At 41.4% G+C, this 14,512-nt stretch overlaps 1 protein-coding gene across 4 annotated transcripts in view; it reads right to left on the bottom strand.

Moving 5' to 3' along the window:
- Positions 1-14,512, bottom strand: part of ephb2b (eph receptor B2b) — a 123,346-nt gene that overhangs the window by 39,293 nt on the left and 69,541 nt on the right. The gene's annotated exons all lie outside the window — the stretch shown is intronic.

Here is a 14,512-nt window from a genome sequence, read left to right as displayed (position 1 = left end):
CTATGAAATCCCCTTATCCTCCCCTTTCCAGTCACATTCCACCTAAACCTTCACTGCCTAAAAAAAAAATAAATAAATAAAATAAAATAAAAATAAATAGCCTTTTTTTTCAGCGTTTGCACCTGCACCATGTCGAGAGATTTTCTCGTATCTCGGGCCAAAAAAGCTACGGTTTTGCTTCAGGTAATCCAGCTCCCACCTGCCCCTCCGATAAAAGAATATAGAGGTGTTGAGACAGAGACATGAAATAGTAACATGAAAAATTTACACACGGGACACACTGCATATCAGTACGTTAAAAGCCCTCGGGTCTTTCGGTGCTTTTTCTGGGTAGAAAGCAAAATGGATTTAGTGCGATGAAAAGAAACAAAAGACAGAAGATGAATGCTTCCTTGCATATTTCTTTTATTTGAAAATTTAAAACTGTTGATTTATATAGGGCTCCTTTTTTAAAATGCACTTCAAACAATTTCTCTTCCTCATTAAGAAAACAAGTTATCCAATTTTCTACTAGTATTAAAAGCTTTACTATTACACGACTGCAATTTCTACACTGTAAAGTTATAAAAATACAGCCATTATTTCATTCTGAGACTATACTGGCAATTACAGCTCCACTGTAGCATCTGGAATGTGGAAATATCAGCAGCTGCAACTCCCATTTAAAGGAGGTCATTTCACAAGGCAGAATTAGTCCGGATCCAATCCCAATGTTTAGATTATGCAGACACCAGTGTACTCATAGACCATACAGGCCACAGATTAATGGCCTTTTTCCCTTTTGGAACTCGACATACATTTCTCAGAGCCATCACCTCCGACCACCATGAAGAACAATTCTCTGTAGCTCAACAAATCATAATAGTTTAGCCGTATCACCTACAGACAGTAGAGTAAAACATGCGCTACTACTTTACGAGGGGGCACTTTAAAAGAAGCTTCATTAATACAGTTTACCGTGAAAGCCAGTTTCATTAAAACTAACAAGAAACAGAAGAGATCATTTCTTTTATTCACTGGAAAAGTTACGCCTTAAAGACAAAAAGTACAAACAAACAAAAAACAGTGTTTTGTTACTGAATAGCGCAAACGCCAGAATGGCAGAAAGTTATTCCTGAATAAAACGGAGACAATCTTAAACATCTCCTCACTCAGTATTAGCTTTGACATGTTTTTCTACCACCGTGATTGATGGCTGAAAAATGTTTCGGGGTACAGCGTGAAACATGAGGCCTGGACATTCACCCTGCCAGTCAACGGGGTCTGTGAATGAGGCCCGGGCAACAGCTATGCGGGGAATTGCGATCGAACTTCAGCGGCGCAGCGAGGTCTATGAGAGCGAGGCGCTCTGAGGAGCAACACCAAAGGAAAAGGCATAAAGAGGTAGTCGGGGTGGGGGCGTACGGACAGAAACAAAGAAAGGAGAGGGGCGATGTGGGGAATGGCTGTGTTTGGAGGGTTTTCAGCCAAGGATTCGAATGCATCACTGGGCCCACAGTGAACGTACAGTATGTGCTGTAACAGTATGCAGATGGTGCATAACAATCAGAACAATGACTTGCGGAGAAAAATGGAAGTATTTAAATGATTAGCACTTATAAAGCCACATGATGCCATGCTACCACAGTGGTTGCATTTAAATACTCTGTGGTAGCTGTTGGATGGCAAAATGGTAGTTAATTCTTCTTTTTCCACCAAGTCCCAAACCATCAAACATAAAAAAAAATTACCGTCTACTGTAAGCACATTCAATTAGGCGTGGGAAAAGTTTGAAAAAGCTTCCTTTGTTCATCAATTTTCAAACATTTCTACACACTTACAAGTTCCGGTAACACCATAAAAGGTCAAACTGTAACCAATCACATGAGAGCAGAACAAAACTCATCATGGGCAAGTAAATAACATTTCCAGTTCGAGTGACTACCTACAACAGCGTTGCTCACTGTGTTAACACCTATTCATGTGGTACTTCATAAAGTTACAAGGAGAAATGTTTGTAAAAGCCATCCTATGCCATTTCAAGAGGACACTGAATTATATGTCTTGGCTTTCCTGTGTGCTTCACCAGGGCCATTATTTTGGGGAAATATTTAGGGAATTTCCATTTTACTCTCGGATGACAGATTTTAAGAGTTGCACAGTTGTCTGGTGTCAGATGTAGAGAAGCAGAGACACGGAGAGCAGTGATTAAAAATCAGATCAGAGCTTTAATTCCCTACCTCCCTGCCTGCCCGGATTGCTGCTGCTGAGCTGTTTGATCATCGTGCTGGCAGTCTTGCTCAACATGTGAGAACTAAAGGCTGTTATTTTGGATGCTCCTTCAAACTTCAGATATCCTTCTGGCAAGAAAGGTTTAATTACTGCAAGAATATTCATTGAAAAGAGCTCCTCTGTTGCTCCTGCTTCCTATACACACACACACACTGCTATTAATATCATCAATAGCAGCAATCAAACATGCCACGTTTTCCTATTAGATCTCTGGAGACTGTGAACGTGGATTTTTGGAAATGGGACACACAATAAAACGTGGCAATAAGTCAAGAACAAAAGCCGCATAGAAAAGCTTTAAGGGAATTTATAAACACTTCAGACTCAATTTAGTGGTAGCTGTGTCAAAAGGTCCAGATCACCCCTAAAATTGGTTCCAGGCACACAGCAGGCACGTTCGCTCTTAAATCCCAAATTTGGAAAATACGTGAAAACCTCTGCCAGCAGGGCGAGATAGTTTTGTTATGTTGCGTGTTCATCTGAAGAACGAGTATTGCATTACTTTAATCTAACAGTAAGTCTTAAATCGTAAACTGAATACCTTGCCCCGTACACACATACCAAACCCCCAGCTGCTCGTGTCTGCCTATGTTTATGGCTTCCAATAATATATAGTGACATAAAAGCTTTAATTAGGGTTTTCTGCTCGACTCACTGAATAAAAATAGTTGTGCTGGAGCTGTGGGGTAAGGTAAGCCACTGCGCTAGGGTGCTAGTCAGTTTTTACAGCAGGTAATTTGCTGGTTGTTTCAAAGGTTTCCTGAATATTATAGCCGAAAGATTTATAACGCACTGAAGAGGAGACCTGTAGCTAAATCCACTGTGTGTGCATGTATTTATATGTGGGAGGGAGCAGGGAACCGTGTTAAAAGAGAGAAGAAGGTTGAAAGCTCAGAGTACGACAGAGAAAGGAAGGGAGTGTTGTTTTCAGTGGCAATGGCAACATGAATGGCCGCGCTGGCCTGTCCCCTTTGTCCAAATTAAATGTCTCTCTCTCTCGCACACACACACACACACACACGTTTTCATATCTAAATGAGGACATCTAATTGACATAATGCTTTCCCTAGCCGCTTACTTTAACCCTTACCATCAAAAATGAAGGCCTAACCCTAACCCTTAGCCTAAACCCAACCATAACCTAATTGTAACCCTAATGCTAAAACCACATTTTGAATGGCATTTTGTCCCCATAAGGAACTGTTGGTCCCCACAAGTATAGTAGCATTCCAGTTTTTGGTCCTCACCAACAAAGTACACACACACACACACACACACACACACACACACACATACACACACACACACAAAGAGACCAAACTAAATCAGGGCCTTTGACATTTCCATCATGGCTTCCTGGGAATCTGGTCACAACCAGACAATCAGTTGGGAGATACAGGTAATCCAGTCTATAAACCCCATATCTATTGTAAAAGAGAGACAAAAATAAAAATAAAACAACCCAGCATTTCTCCAGCCTCCGTCTCCCACCATCTCTCATCTATAGCGTGCACAACAGCAGCCTTCTTTGTCCAGGAGGATGGGCCATCACAGCAAAAACAGCACACCCTTCAAGCCCCCTCCCAACTCACTCTTTTCAGGGCCCAATCCACCCTCCCCAAAACTGCTTTATTTGATGAACACACCATCAAAGAATAGACAAGGGAGATAAAGACAGGCAAGGGGTGTGTGTTCATGTGTGGTGTTCAAGGTGTAAAAGAGAAAAGGCTGGAGGGGTGAAAAAAAGGAAAAAAAAGACAGAGGTGCTAGGTTTTGTGTGCACAGCAGGAAAAAGTGCTGAAAGCGGTGAAAATGGGCAGCGTCAGAGGGATTGTGTGTGTGGGGGGTGAGGGGTGCTGGGTATTTCCCGGTATTCCTCTGTGACCAAAGAGGCCCCTAGAGCGAGCCATGGACAAGTTTGGGCCTCCATTTGCTTTGGTGCCGCCCGTAAAAACTACATGAATCACTGACGGGACAAATTAGAGGCTTATATAAAGAGATTTGTTCTTTTTACAAGAGACGCTCATTCAAAGGGCTAAATTAGATTAAGACAACCTGTTAGCTTTTGCAATGGCTTTCTCATTACCTTTACTATCCTTCAGCCACAAATATAGACTATCAGCCCTTGAACTGGTCACATCTGAGTGGAGTGTAACCTTGTGAAATGTCAGTCACAGCCACAGATAAACTATAGTAGAGCAGCCACGAGTTGCGTGTCTGTTCTTGGGACCGAGGACAAACCAGCTTGCCCCCCTCTGCTTCAGCACTTCCATGGGGAACACTAGACAGCACTGTTTGCAACACAGGGTCTCTGCAATTCAATTAGGAACGCAGTCCTCCTGGCCGTCTAATTCAATCAGGCTTGTGTGAAAGCTATTAGACAACTGGCATTTGCTTCACTCCACACACACATACATATGCACACACACACTGGCACACAAATGATATATTCATTTCTCCCTGTAGGTTTCCATGTCTGGTGCAATTAACAGGTCTGGGGCTCTGTGTGGCTCCTCACACTGTGAGCCAGGACAGTGCCAGTGTGTGAGGGTAACCACTGATGAACTCCAAGGTGTAAATCAGCCCACACTCAAACTCAAGGATACCACAGGGTCATTTAAATGGGGTATATTGTAAGAAACTCCTGTCTGATATTCAACTTTTATAACTAAGGCAGGTCAGGAAAACTATAACAAAACACTACCAATTTATTCACTAGATGGGTGAAGAGGCTAAACATACACGCTTGCTGATCTTACATACATATATTTTTGCGACTTTGTGTACTTATGTACTCACAAAGGTGACTGGACTCATGCATCCTGGGGTATGAGAGGACAGCAGAATGATTTTTCCCACTATGTACCTCAGCATTTTGCTCTAAGCTGTGTTTCCTATGCAGTTGTCACAGAGCTCAGATCCCCAATCCCCCTCCCTTCAGCAGAGTCCTTTGAGACAGATTAGGAGCCGAAGTGAGGAGCAGATTAGCTGGGAATGTGGGGCACCTGGGAAATGAGCTCCGAGGATGTAGGCACCTTAGGAGGGCTAAGACCCAAAGCACACGTACACACAAACAGGACCTGTACCGTACCTACTCCCAGGAAACTCATTTAATCCATCTTCTTCCGATGCACATACATCAACACATAAATAAGTAGAGGCCGTAAAGCAGAAAGCTACTAATAAACCCCATCTGGCCACGGCCCAAAGGACAATTTCAGCTCATACTTCAAGGGCTTAACCTCATATATGTGGCACGTATATGAGGCTCACCATCACAAGGTTTGGTATTTACAAGGACAAAAAAAAGTTTTCAGAATGTCAGCGGCAGCTAAAAATATTCTGCAAGGGAAATATTCATCATGTAACAACTGGTGCAAATTAATTTCCAACTAACTGACCTTATTTCTTATTATCTCTTTAACGTTGGCCATAAATAACACAGGGGAGCAACAAGGCACAGATATAGTACATATTACGCTCAAGTATTTTTGGTCTCTTTTGAATTTTCTATAAAGCCGATTTTGACAAAGTAATTTGTATTTTGTTAACTATAACCACAGTTGATTTTTGGAAAATATTGCATACATGTACGCAGCTGGGGATAAAACAGATTTTTCTTTCTGGCTCCAATTAATTGGACAGATATGCTTTAATTAATCTATTCAACTTAATTCTTTTAAGACATCAGAAATTTTCTGTTGAAAAAGGCCTCACCACGGTTCCAGTCCCAACCCCCAAGAGATATTCAATTTAAATTATCATAATACAGAAAAGCTGAAAATCTTTATTTGAGAAACCAGAAGCAGGAAAAAAAAGTATTTTTTCCAAATTTAATATTTTCAAACAACTGATGTACTTTCAATTGATTAATTAAATTTTTAACTCGAGTCATATATCAACACTTTGGTGCAACACTAAAGTACGCACACCATGAGTACACCACTGCACTCAAACACTAAGCGTCTCTGCAGAACATCATTCCCATGTGGCACATGTTAGCTTCTTGATTCATACAACATTGGCAGATTGGCCCTCTGTGCAAGACCACAACGCTCTCAAGACGATCATCGGGTCATAAATACCAAAGCGGGGGAAAAAAAAATCAGCGAAAACTATCTTAACCACAGTATTTCCATACTGTCTGATAACTACCATCTGTCAATAAAGGAGGAAACAGAGATGAAAGGAAAGTATCACTGGAGCCATGCATGCTGCACAGTAATAATGTCTGGAATTTTCACTGCACTCTGTTTTTTCATCTTTTCCCACTTTTTTCAGTGGGGGAGGGAAAAAAAGAAGAAGCACAAATGGTGAAATTACAGGCATCTGAGCCAACACATATACACACACAGGGTAGAAACATGAACAAGGCTAGAGGGTGGGCGGTTGGGGGGAATAAAGCGGAAAGGGTCATTTCATGCAGGCAGATCACTTGACAGCTTGCTCTCCAGAGGATGTAGAGGTCCAATCAGGTTGCTGGTGGACCTCTTAGGTACATTGGGTTGCAGATGGTTGGGGTGTGGCAGGAGGCATGCCCCATTGTCTGCATTAATCTCTATTTAAGATGGCTTGTCAGCCTTGAGGATCCACATCACGCAGAAGGTAGCTAAAATGTGTCCTATTATTTGTAGTGACAGATCATTAACAAGACTGGAAAAAACATCCGTTAATGCAGATAATGGTATATAATTTGAAATTAGAACACGGTACTTCATAATCTGGCCACTAATTAAATGTCTGTGCTTGGAAAAAGTAATTAATTCAGTAAAAACAATCTGTGGTTTATTGCAGAAGGTTCACAGATGTATGCACTGTGGTTGGTTGTTTCAAATAGCTGAATTCTAATGAACTTTTTGCATATTTGCTAATCACTGCTACAGTTGTTCTTCATTAAACCATAGCATTTCACAGCGGTCTTTAAATAGTTCGAAAGTTTTCAAAACTATTTAAAAGTCAGTTTAAATTCACCTTTGTTGCATAAAGTTATTTTCCCTCAGCCTTAGCTAACATTGCATTCAAGCTGCAAGTAGAGACACTGAACTTTTACTGTAAGTTGACACAGCATACCAGTTATTGTGTTTGTAGTACCTCGGTGTTTATGACAGAGGAAAAAAGCTCCACCTTTCTTTTTACGTACCAGCTGAATGAGTGTGCACTGTTTCAAATTTGAGATGGGTAGGAAATTAGTAGACACAGTAGCGATCAGATGTCAGACCGTTGAGCTGTGAATGTGGAGGCAAACAAAAGAATGTGTGCAGGCTCCACCACAGGTTCGCCTGCACCTTCATGGGAACAGATCACCTGCTGCACCACGGGATGCATTGAAAAGCACAGCATCCCTCGAAACGCAAGACTATACAGTGGTTGCAGAGTTGCTGCCTCCCCCCCCTATGGTGAATCACTCTAATACATTCCATACTACTCATGCTCTATATCACAGCTCTCTAAGGCTATGATTCAGACATCTATTTTTAAAGCATTTCTGGAGGACTGTGTTTACACTACGTGCTTTCTTGAGATGTAAAGATCAATGTGTCTGAACTCATTATGAGTTTTGACTGGGGCTGTTAGTGCTATGGCCTCCTAAACCCCCAAATGTGCCCTTTTCTCAAGGACAGCCAGTTGCTAGGGCAACAGGAGCCATTGCTATGTGAGGCAGCTTCCCCGCTCCGTTCCGCAGGCTGCACCCGGACCTTACAGCCCCGATCGTCTCAGACTGCTGATGACAGTAGGACTCGGTGAGCGCAGGAAGAGGATAAGAGGTGGAAAAGGAAGAGGGAGAAGAATAGTGGGATGACTGGATGATAAATAACCTCAGTGACCCACTGAAGACAAAAAGCATGTCGGCCTAGAATACACATACTTGTCTTCGTGTAGATAAGCACCAATACAGAATGACTTGTGCTGCACAGTGTGTGAAATAAACAACCTATTAAAGTTGTCCGACTGTTTTTGGAGCTTGTCTGAATTTGTAAAATACCATCAGCTTCACATTGACTTTAATCTTCCTTATCTAGTTCAACAGGCAGCATTTATTTTCTGCGCAGCACAACAGCCCCAGTAACTGGCATCCTGGCCGGTACAGGTGAGAGGCAAGCTAGGAGATGGGTAGAGGCGGTAGAGTCCTTTGTGCCTGGAGGCAGATGTAGGAAATAGCTGACAGAGGCAATCACCGGTCTGTATATGTCTTTTTGTGTGTCTGTGTTTGTAAAGGACAGCACAGAGAGCAACAGCAAGCAAGACCGAGCAAGAGAGAAAGAGACGAGAAAAGACGGGGGAGGAGGAAGGAGGCTTTACTAAAATCCAAACAAAGGCAGAAAGCAGCAGCTCCAAGCTCGGCGACAGAGGCTCCCTAAGGTGCAGTCTAGCTGATGGACAGGTGGCATAAAGGGGCTGCGTGTTGTCCAGTCAGTAGGGACAAGGGAGGTGTCACAGCAGAAGGGTGGGGTGGGGGTGGGTGTGAGGGGCAGTGGGGTGAGTGGCATTGCAAGGAGCAGCTGGTGCTGAATCCTGTCACTGTCCCTGTGTAACCCTCCAATGCACACATACAAACACACAAAGACATACCTCATACAAAGCACAAAAGATAAACAGTGCCCCAAACTGGACCGTGGGTATAATTTTCAGGGGCTGGATTTCATATCTACAACCATCTCTCCCTGGAGTGTATTTATTGAAGATTATATCAATTCTTCTGACCACAAGCATTTAATGAGGCAGTAGGGAGTCCGAGTGAATTATATTATCCATTTCATCTACAAGAGAAGAAAAAAACTCCCAAAACAGCTGTAACGTGCCTATTTGGCACCTGTGCTCGCATCCATGAAGCACGTAGACACACGTCAGCACAAACAAACGTTACTTTAAAAATACATTTATAGACAAAATATTATTCTTTCAGCCTGTCAATCAGTAGGAAGACACGTTTCAACCTTGTTCAGCTTCTTGCAAACGATAAATAAATATCAAATCCTTTTGCAGACCTTGTAAGTTGCCAAGAATAATACAAGGCAAAAGGTGTACGTTTCACATATATTCTCTGCTTTGATCGTGTGACTCAAATCAGGCTTACTTGTCAATTGGATAATAAGTTCATAAAAATTCAAGTCATGACAAGCCACGGAAGACAAATCACCAAAACACGATTTTACCCGACTCAAAAGATGCAACCTCAAGGAGCAAAATCAGACATTTGCACCTACACAAAACACATCTAAAACCTCCTCCCTGCTCCATTACACCTGCACCTGAAAAGAGTGGTATTGTTGGGAGGAGATTCATTTGAAGGCTTTAATGACTGCCATTTAGAGGTGGAATACATTAAATAGTCCAATCATGGCTGCGGAGTGAGGTGATGGCCCAAGCATATTTATACTGAGTGAATACATCGACTAATTAGCCTTTAAATATGTCATTAATTCATCTAAAACAAGCGATCTCCGAGCTATTCATCTGCCTGCTCTACATCTTCTCCCCCTCTATGACTACATCCTTAACCCCGATAAAGGAGGGGCTTAGCTGGCTGGTCTCCCTTCCATTTGTCCTAATCAATGGAGACTGTTCAGCCAAGACCCGGGGGGTCAGTGAAATTAAGTATCCAGCTCACACAGAGGATCAGGCTGATTCTGGGGCAGAGGGAGAGATAGGCAAGCCCTTTGTTACCTTGGTAACTAGTCTGCTCCTGAGTTTCTCCAATCTATGCCTTCAGGCCAAGTCTTCCCTTGTTGGGATGGCTTACACCAAAACAGCTGCTCTCTAAGAATAGTTACACACTGTGTCCTGTTCATGGAAACATACTTTTTTAACATTTTTTCACTAATTATTTGTGAATGCTTGGTGTTTGTTTATGCTCATTGAATAGACAGTATTGCTTAGAACCACTGAAAACATATTAACACTGATTTGTGTGAAGTACTCACCCTTTACCATGGATGCTCCTTGCAAAAGTATTAATATATTCACACAAAGCACTAACATGACTAACACTAACATATTCTAGCACTTTCTTGGTTCAAATCTCTGAGGTAAATAAATGGTTTTATACTGTAATTATCTCTTTTGTGTTTCACAGAATGGCAAAGCCAAAGAGAGACAGACAGGTCTGAACACATTACATCTAGTTCGAAGACCTTTCTAAAAAATGTTTGTAAGCGATTAACTACAAAGGGGGTTAAGAAAATAATTACTGTCTATAAGGATAACCAGTGATGCTTCCATGTTCCTTCGCAAAGCATCTACTCAAAGAATCTTGAATCCTCTTCATTTTCAAGAAATGTTCCTCTATGCTATGCCAGGTGTTAGCAATTTGGACTTTTTAAGGAGGAATGAAGGCCTGGTTTCAGTCTGTATTTTAGTTTTTAATTTTGTTGTCAGCCCTACAGAAACAATAACATTTGCTGTAATGGGATGTGAAGTTACACTACGTTAATGGATAAATGCATCACTTCATTGTATCTTTAATAGCATCTTTTCTCTTTACAGCATAGTGGTTTTCAACCCAACATTCAAATTGTTTCATTATGGGCTGTGGTGAAAACTAATCACATCTTTATTAGATGAGATTTTTTTATGTATGCCCATCACGTCTTGGAGAGTCTCTGATGAGGCTAGTCAATCATCCTCAGTTAGAGGCGCTTAATAGTATGACTGAAATGCATACATGTCACACATAAAACCCTAATTCAGCGCACCTTGCCTGAAGCATAGCTTTTTACTTGGCACGATTCAACCCATTCCAGTACCGCATATCTGACATACCCACACAAACCAACACATATCCCCTTTGACATTAATGCCAACGTGCTGAAAAGGTCATTGTACAAATATAAAGGCTGAGAAGATGCCTACAGTCGCTGTCTGAGGCATAGCTACTATACTGTACGTAGTCATAAGCTGACAGTCATGTGAGCCATTACCACATCTATTTGTGAGAAATTTACAGCACTGGCATAAACTTGCCTATGCGCAAAAAAAAGAAAAAAAGATAAAACAAAGACATTAGTCAGATCCACTTTTGGGTTTCTATAGTTAGAGTGTCAGAAGTTGAGGCAGTTTCAAATGAGTTAGGGCCTGCAAAAGGACGACTGACAGATTAGTCTTGGGTTCCTGGAGGCAGCAGGATTATCCTAGGGAGGCTAGCGGGGGTCATGTCAGTTGCACTTACACTAAAATCCCTCTCCACAGAACCCATAAATGAAATGCCAAGTGCAAAAAAGCCAACAAAAAACAAACAAGAAACATTACACATGTTGTAGATGGTCAGAAATGCCATAGAGGTGTGTTTTCACAAAGCGCCAGACAAGGCTGAAGTAAATTTGTGTAACATCTATGTCTTAGTCGTACAGGTTTCTGAAAATCGAATAACCTACTATTAACAGGGGGGAGATGAGGTGCCAAAACTATTTTAGAAGATCTGGTACAATGAGAAAACAGGACGGTGGAAACACTGCTACTCTTGCTTTTCTGCTTGGAACTTTGATGAGGAAACGGGAAGGGCAGCCTTCCAAAGCCATTGATTTGTAGACCTCTTCCAACTCTCTTAACCAGAGGGAGAATATACTGAATACATTAAAAAAACAAAAACAACCTGCAGTCTTATGTTGTGATTTTTTTTATCAACGTACAATCTCTAGAACCCTGGCCTGACATTCACTATTATTGTGTCTAATACTTCTAATAAGGTGTCAGAAAAAAACCGTTCAATTCTAAACAAATAAAACTTTATTTCAGAGTTTATTTCAATACAGAAAAAATATAAAATACAGTAACAATGTGTTCCACTGGGAACCAGTGCGGGTCTCCTAAGAGGTCAAATACCTTCTTATCAGCACACTAACAGGTTCTGGCTCGACAAGCTCAATTAGCTAGCGCTTAGTGCAGTGTATGAGAAGTCCACGCTCTCAGCACAAGTCCCATATCAACAGAACCAGGGAGATGACAGACAAGCCAGGCCCACAAAGGCCCAATTGTGGCTGTCCCTAGAAGACCAATGAATGACTAACGGAGGAGGAAGGACTTATGTTCTCAGGGGTTTTGTGATGTGGCTGATAAAATCTCTCAGGTGAATGACAATTCCACTGTAGACTCAACTCTACTGAATAAATTACTTCCATTGAGGTCAAAATCCTGAAATGAGTTTTACAGAAAATATAGTGTTGATAGATGAGGTTAAAATGAAAGATTGAAACTGGGAATATATTAAGTATAATGTGCTGTTTTCTTTTGCATACTCAAGGATTTACTGGAAAGAACTTACACATCACTTTTGATTGGGCTTCTGTTTTGTTTGGAAGACCAAAAAGATAAACAGTGAAGTGTTTAGGCACGTCTGATGAAAGTGTTCTGATAAAACAATGACAGTATTTGTGGATCGCTGATGATTTGACTGGAATAACAGTGATCCTGTTGATGCCCATCCCTCTTGCAACATAATACTGACAGATAATGAGGTGCGTCAGAGCCATGATTTCAATCATAGTCAGTCATTTAGTAATGGGAAACCTGCCTGCTGGCATGGCGTACAAGCAGATGGAATTTAAACCACCTTTTGCCAAGTTTTCATTGGCTCTTTTCCCCATTGCCACACTTTATTAGCAATGAGGTACAATTCTGTGAATGATCCGTACTTAATCACACTGCCTGCAGGCCAAATTGACTCTCATAATCTCACAAGTTTTCATGTTGTTGAGGAAACATCTTCTGAGGGCCTTGAGAGCATGACCAAAAAAACGAATGCTGTGATCAAAATGTTAAAAACAGATCCTCTAGACTACACTTGTGCAGGATTCCTACATTGACAATGGATGTGTGCAAATGTTGTCTCCATCTCCACAAGGAAAATTTGACTGTCTTCTTCCTTGTGTAGACTTGACACAAAGGCTCCACTGAAAGAAAACTACTTAACTACAAGCAATCTGTTGAAATAGGTCATTATGGTGGAGGCAAGCTGTGAATGCGCCACATCCCCAAATCAATACGTGAATTGCTATATTTAGTAAGAAGGTCGCAAGGAGGAGTTATCAAGGCTCTGGAAGGAATGAATGACATCGATGTATCAGTGCTGTGCTTGAGTGGGGCCTGCTCATTTTGGATTCAGATAGCTTCAAAATGTCTTCTCTACTGGGGCTTACTCTCTGTGGAGTGCTGAGCTATCCCTTACGGTGGCTGAAAATGTCACATTCTGCTCAGTGTCAATGTCATAACATTAACCTTCACGGTGGTACACTCATACAGTGCAGAGACATATTCCTTCTTATTTTAATTGTCAGTATTCTCATTTGTATTTAAATCATGCAGAATATATCTCGTGGGGAGTGTTTACATTTAATGTTTTATATAATTTAATTAGGTGGGTTGTCGATTTTAAATGATAATAATCTGAATATTAGTAATATGCGCAGATGCTACCTAAATGAGATAAAACAACTTTTTAAAAACTATAATCCTTGGATCTTGTCTCTGCTTTTGGCAGATGACGTGATTCTGTTGGCTTCATCAGGTAGTGGCTTCCAGCTCATACAGAGTTCACTGCTGAGTGTGAAGCAGCAGGAATTATGGGAATCACGACCTCTAAGTGCAAGACCATGGGCTCTCAGCGGCACGAGTTAAAATCCCTCCACCTGGGTTAGTAAGTATTTTGGGGTCTTGGTCACGAGTGAGGGGAGACTGCCAAAAGGATTGGGGGGGACGTCCACATTGAAGAGAGGTGACGAGAGAGCTGAGCATAAAAGCAAAGCTGTCGATTTAACAGTGGTTCTTTGTCCCCACCCTCACCCATAACCTAAAGAATGAGATTGTGGATACAAGCAGCGGAAATTAGTTTCTTTTGAAGGGTGGCTGGACAAAGCAAAATTCATAATGTAAGTTAACTATAAATCGTATATATATCCTATATATCTTACACTGAGTTAATATCGTCCCATAAACAAAGCAAATCCACTCCCTTGCCAAAGGAAGTTTATGATAAGCAGAGACATAGCATAAGTTTACACTGAGTCTTTCTTTCTAAGTCTCTTTTTGTTCTATTCCTCTCGCCAAATCACCGTTTAGTTTTAACTATGTCTGTCTCCCTGAGAGCTGACAAGATCTGTCTTTTCGTTTCAGCTAAAATCCCCAGCACCGCGATGACTTCGCACAGTGGAAAAAAAAGCCAAGACAGAGGGAGACAAAAATCAAAACAGCCTCATTAATAACTGTGACTAATATATTCCATACAGTTCTTTAAGCCTGTTACTTCAGA

This window comes from Neolamprologus multifasciatus, chromosome 5, assembly GCF_963576455.1.
Source record: "Neolamprologus multifasciatus chromosome 5, fNeoMul1.2, whole genome shotgun sequence".
Classification (NCBI taxonomy): Eukaryota; Metazoa; Chordata; class Actinopteri; order Cichliformes; family Cichlidae; genus Neolamprologus; species Neolamprologus multifasciatus.
This window is presented reverse-complemented; position numbering and strand designations above follow the sequence as displayed.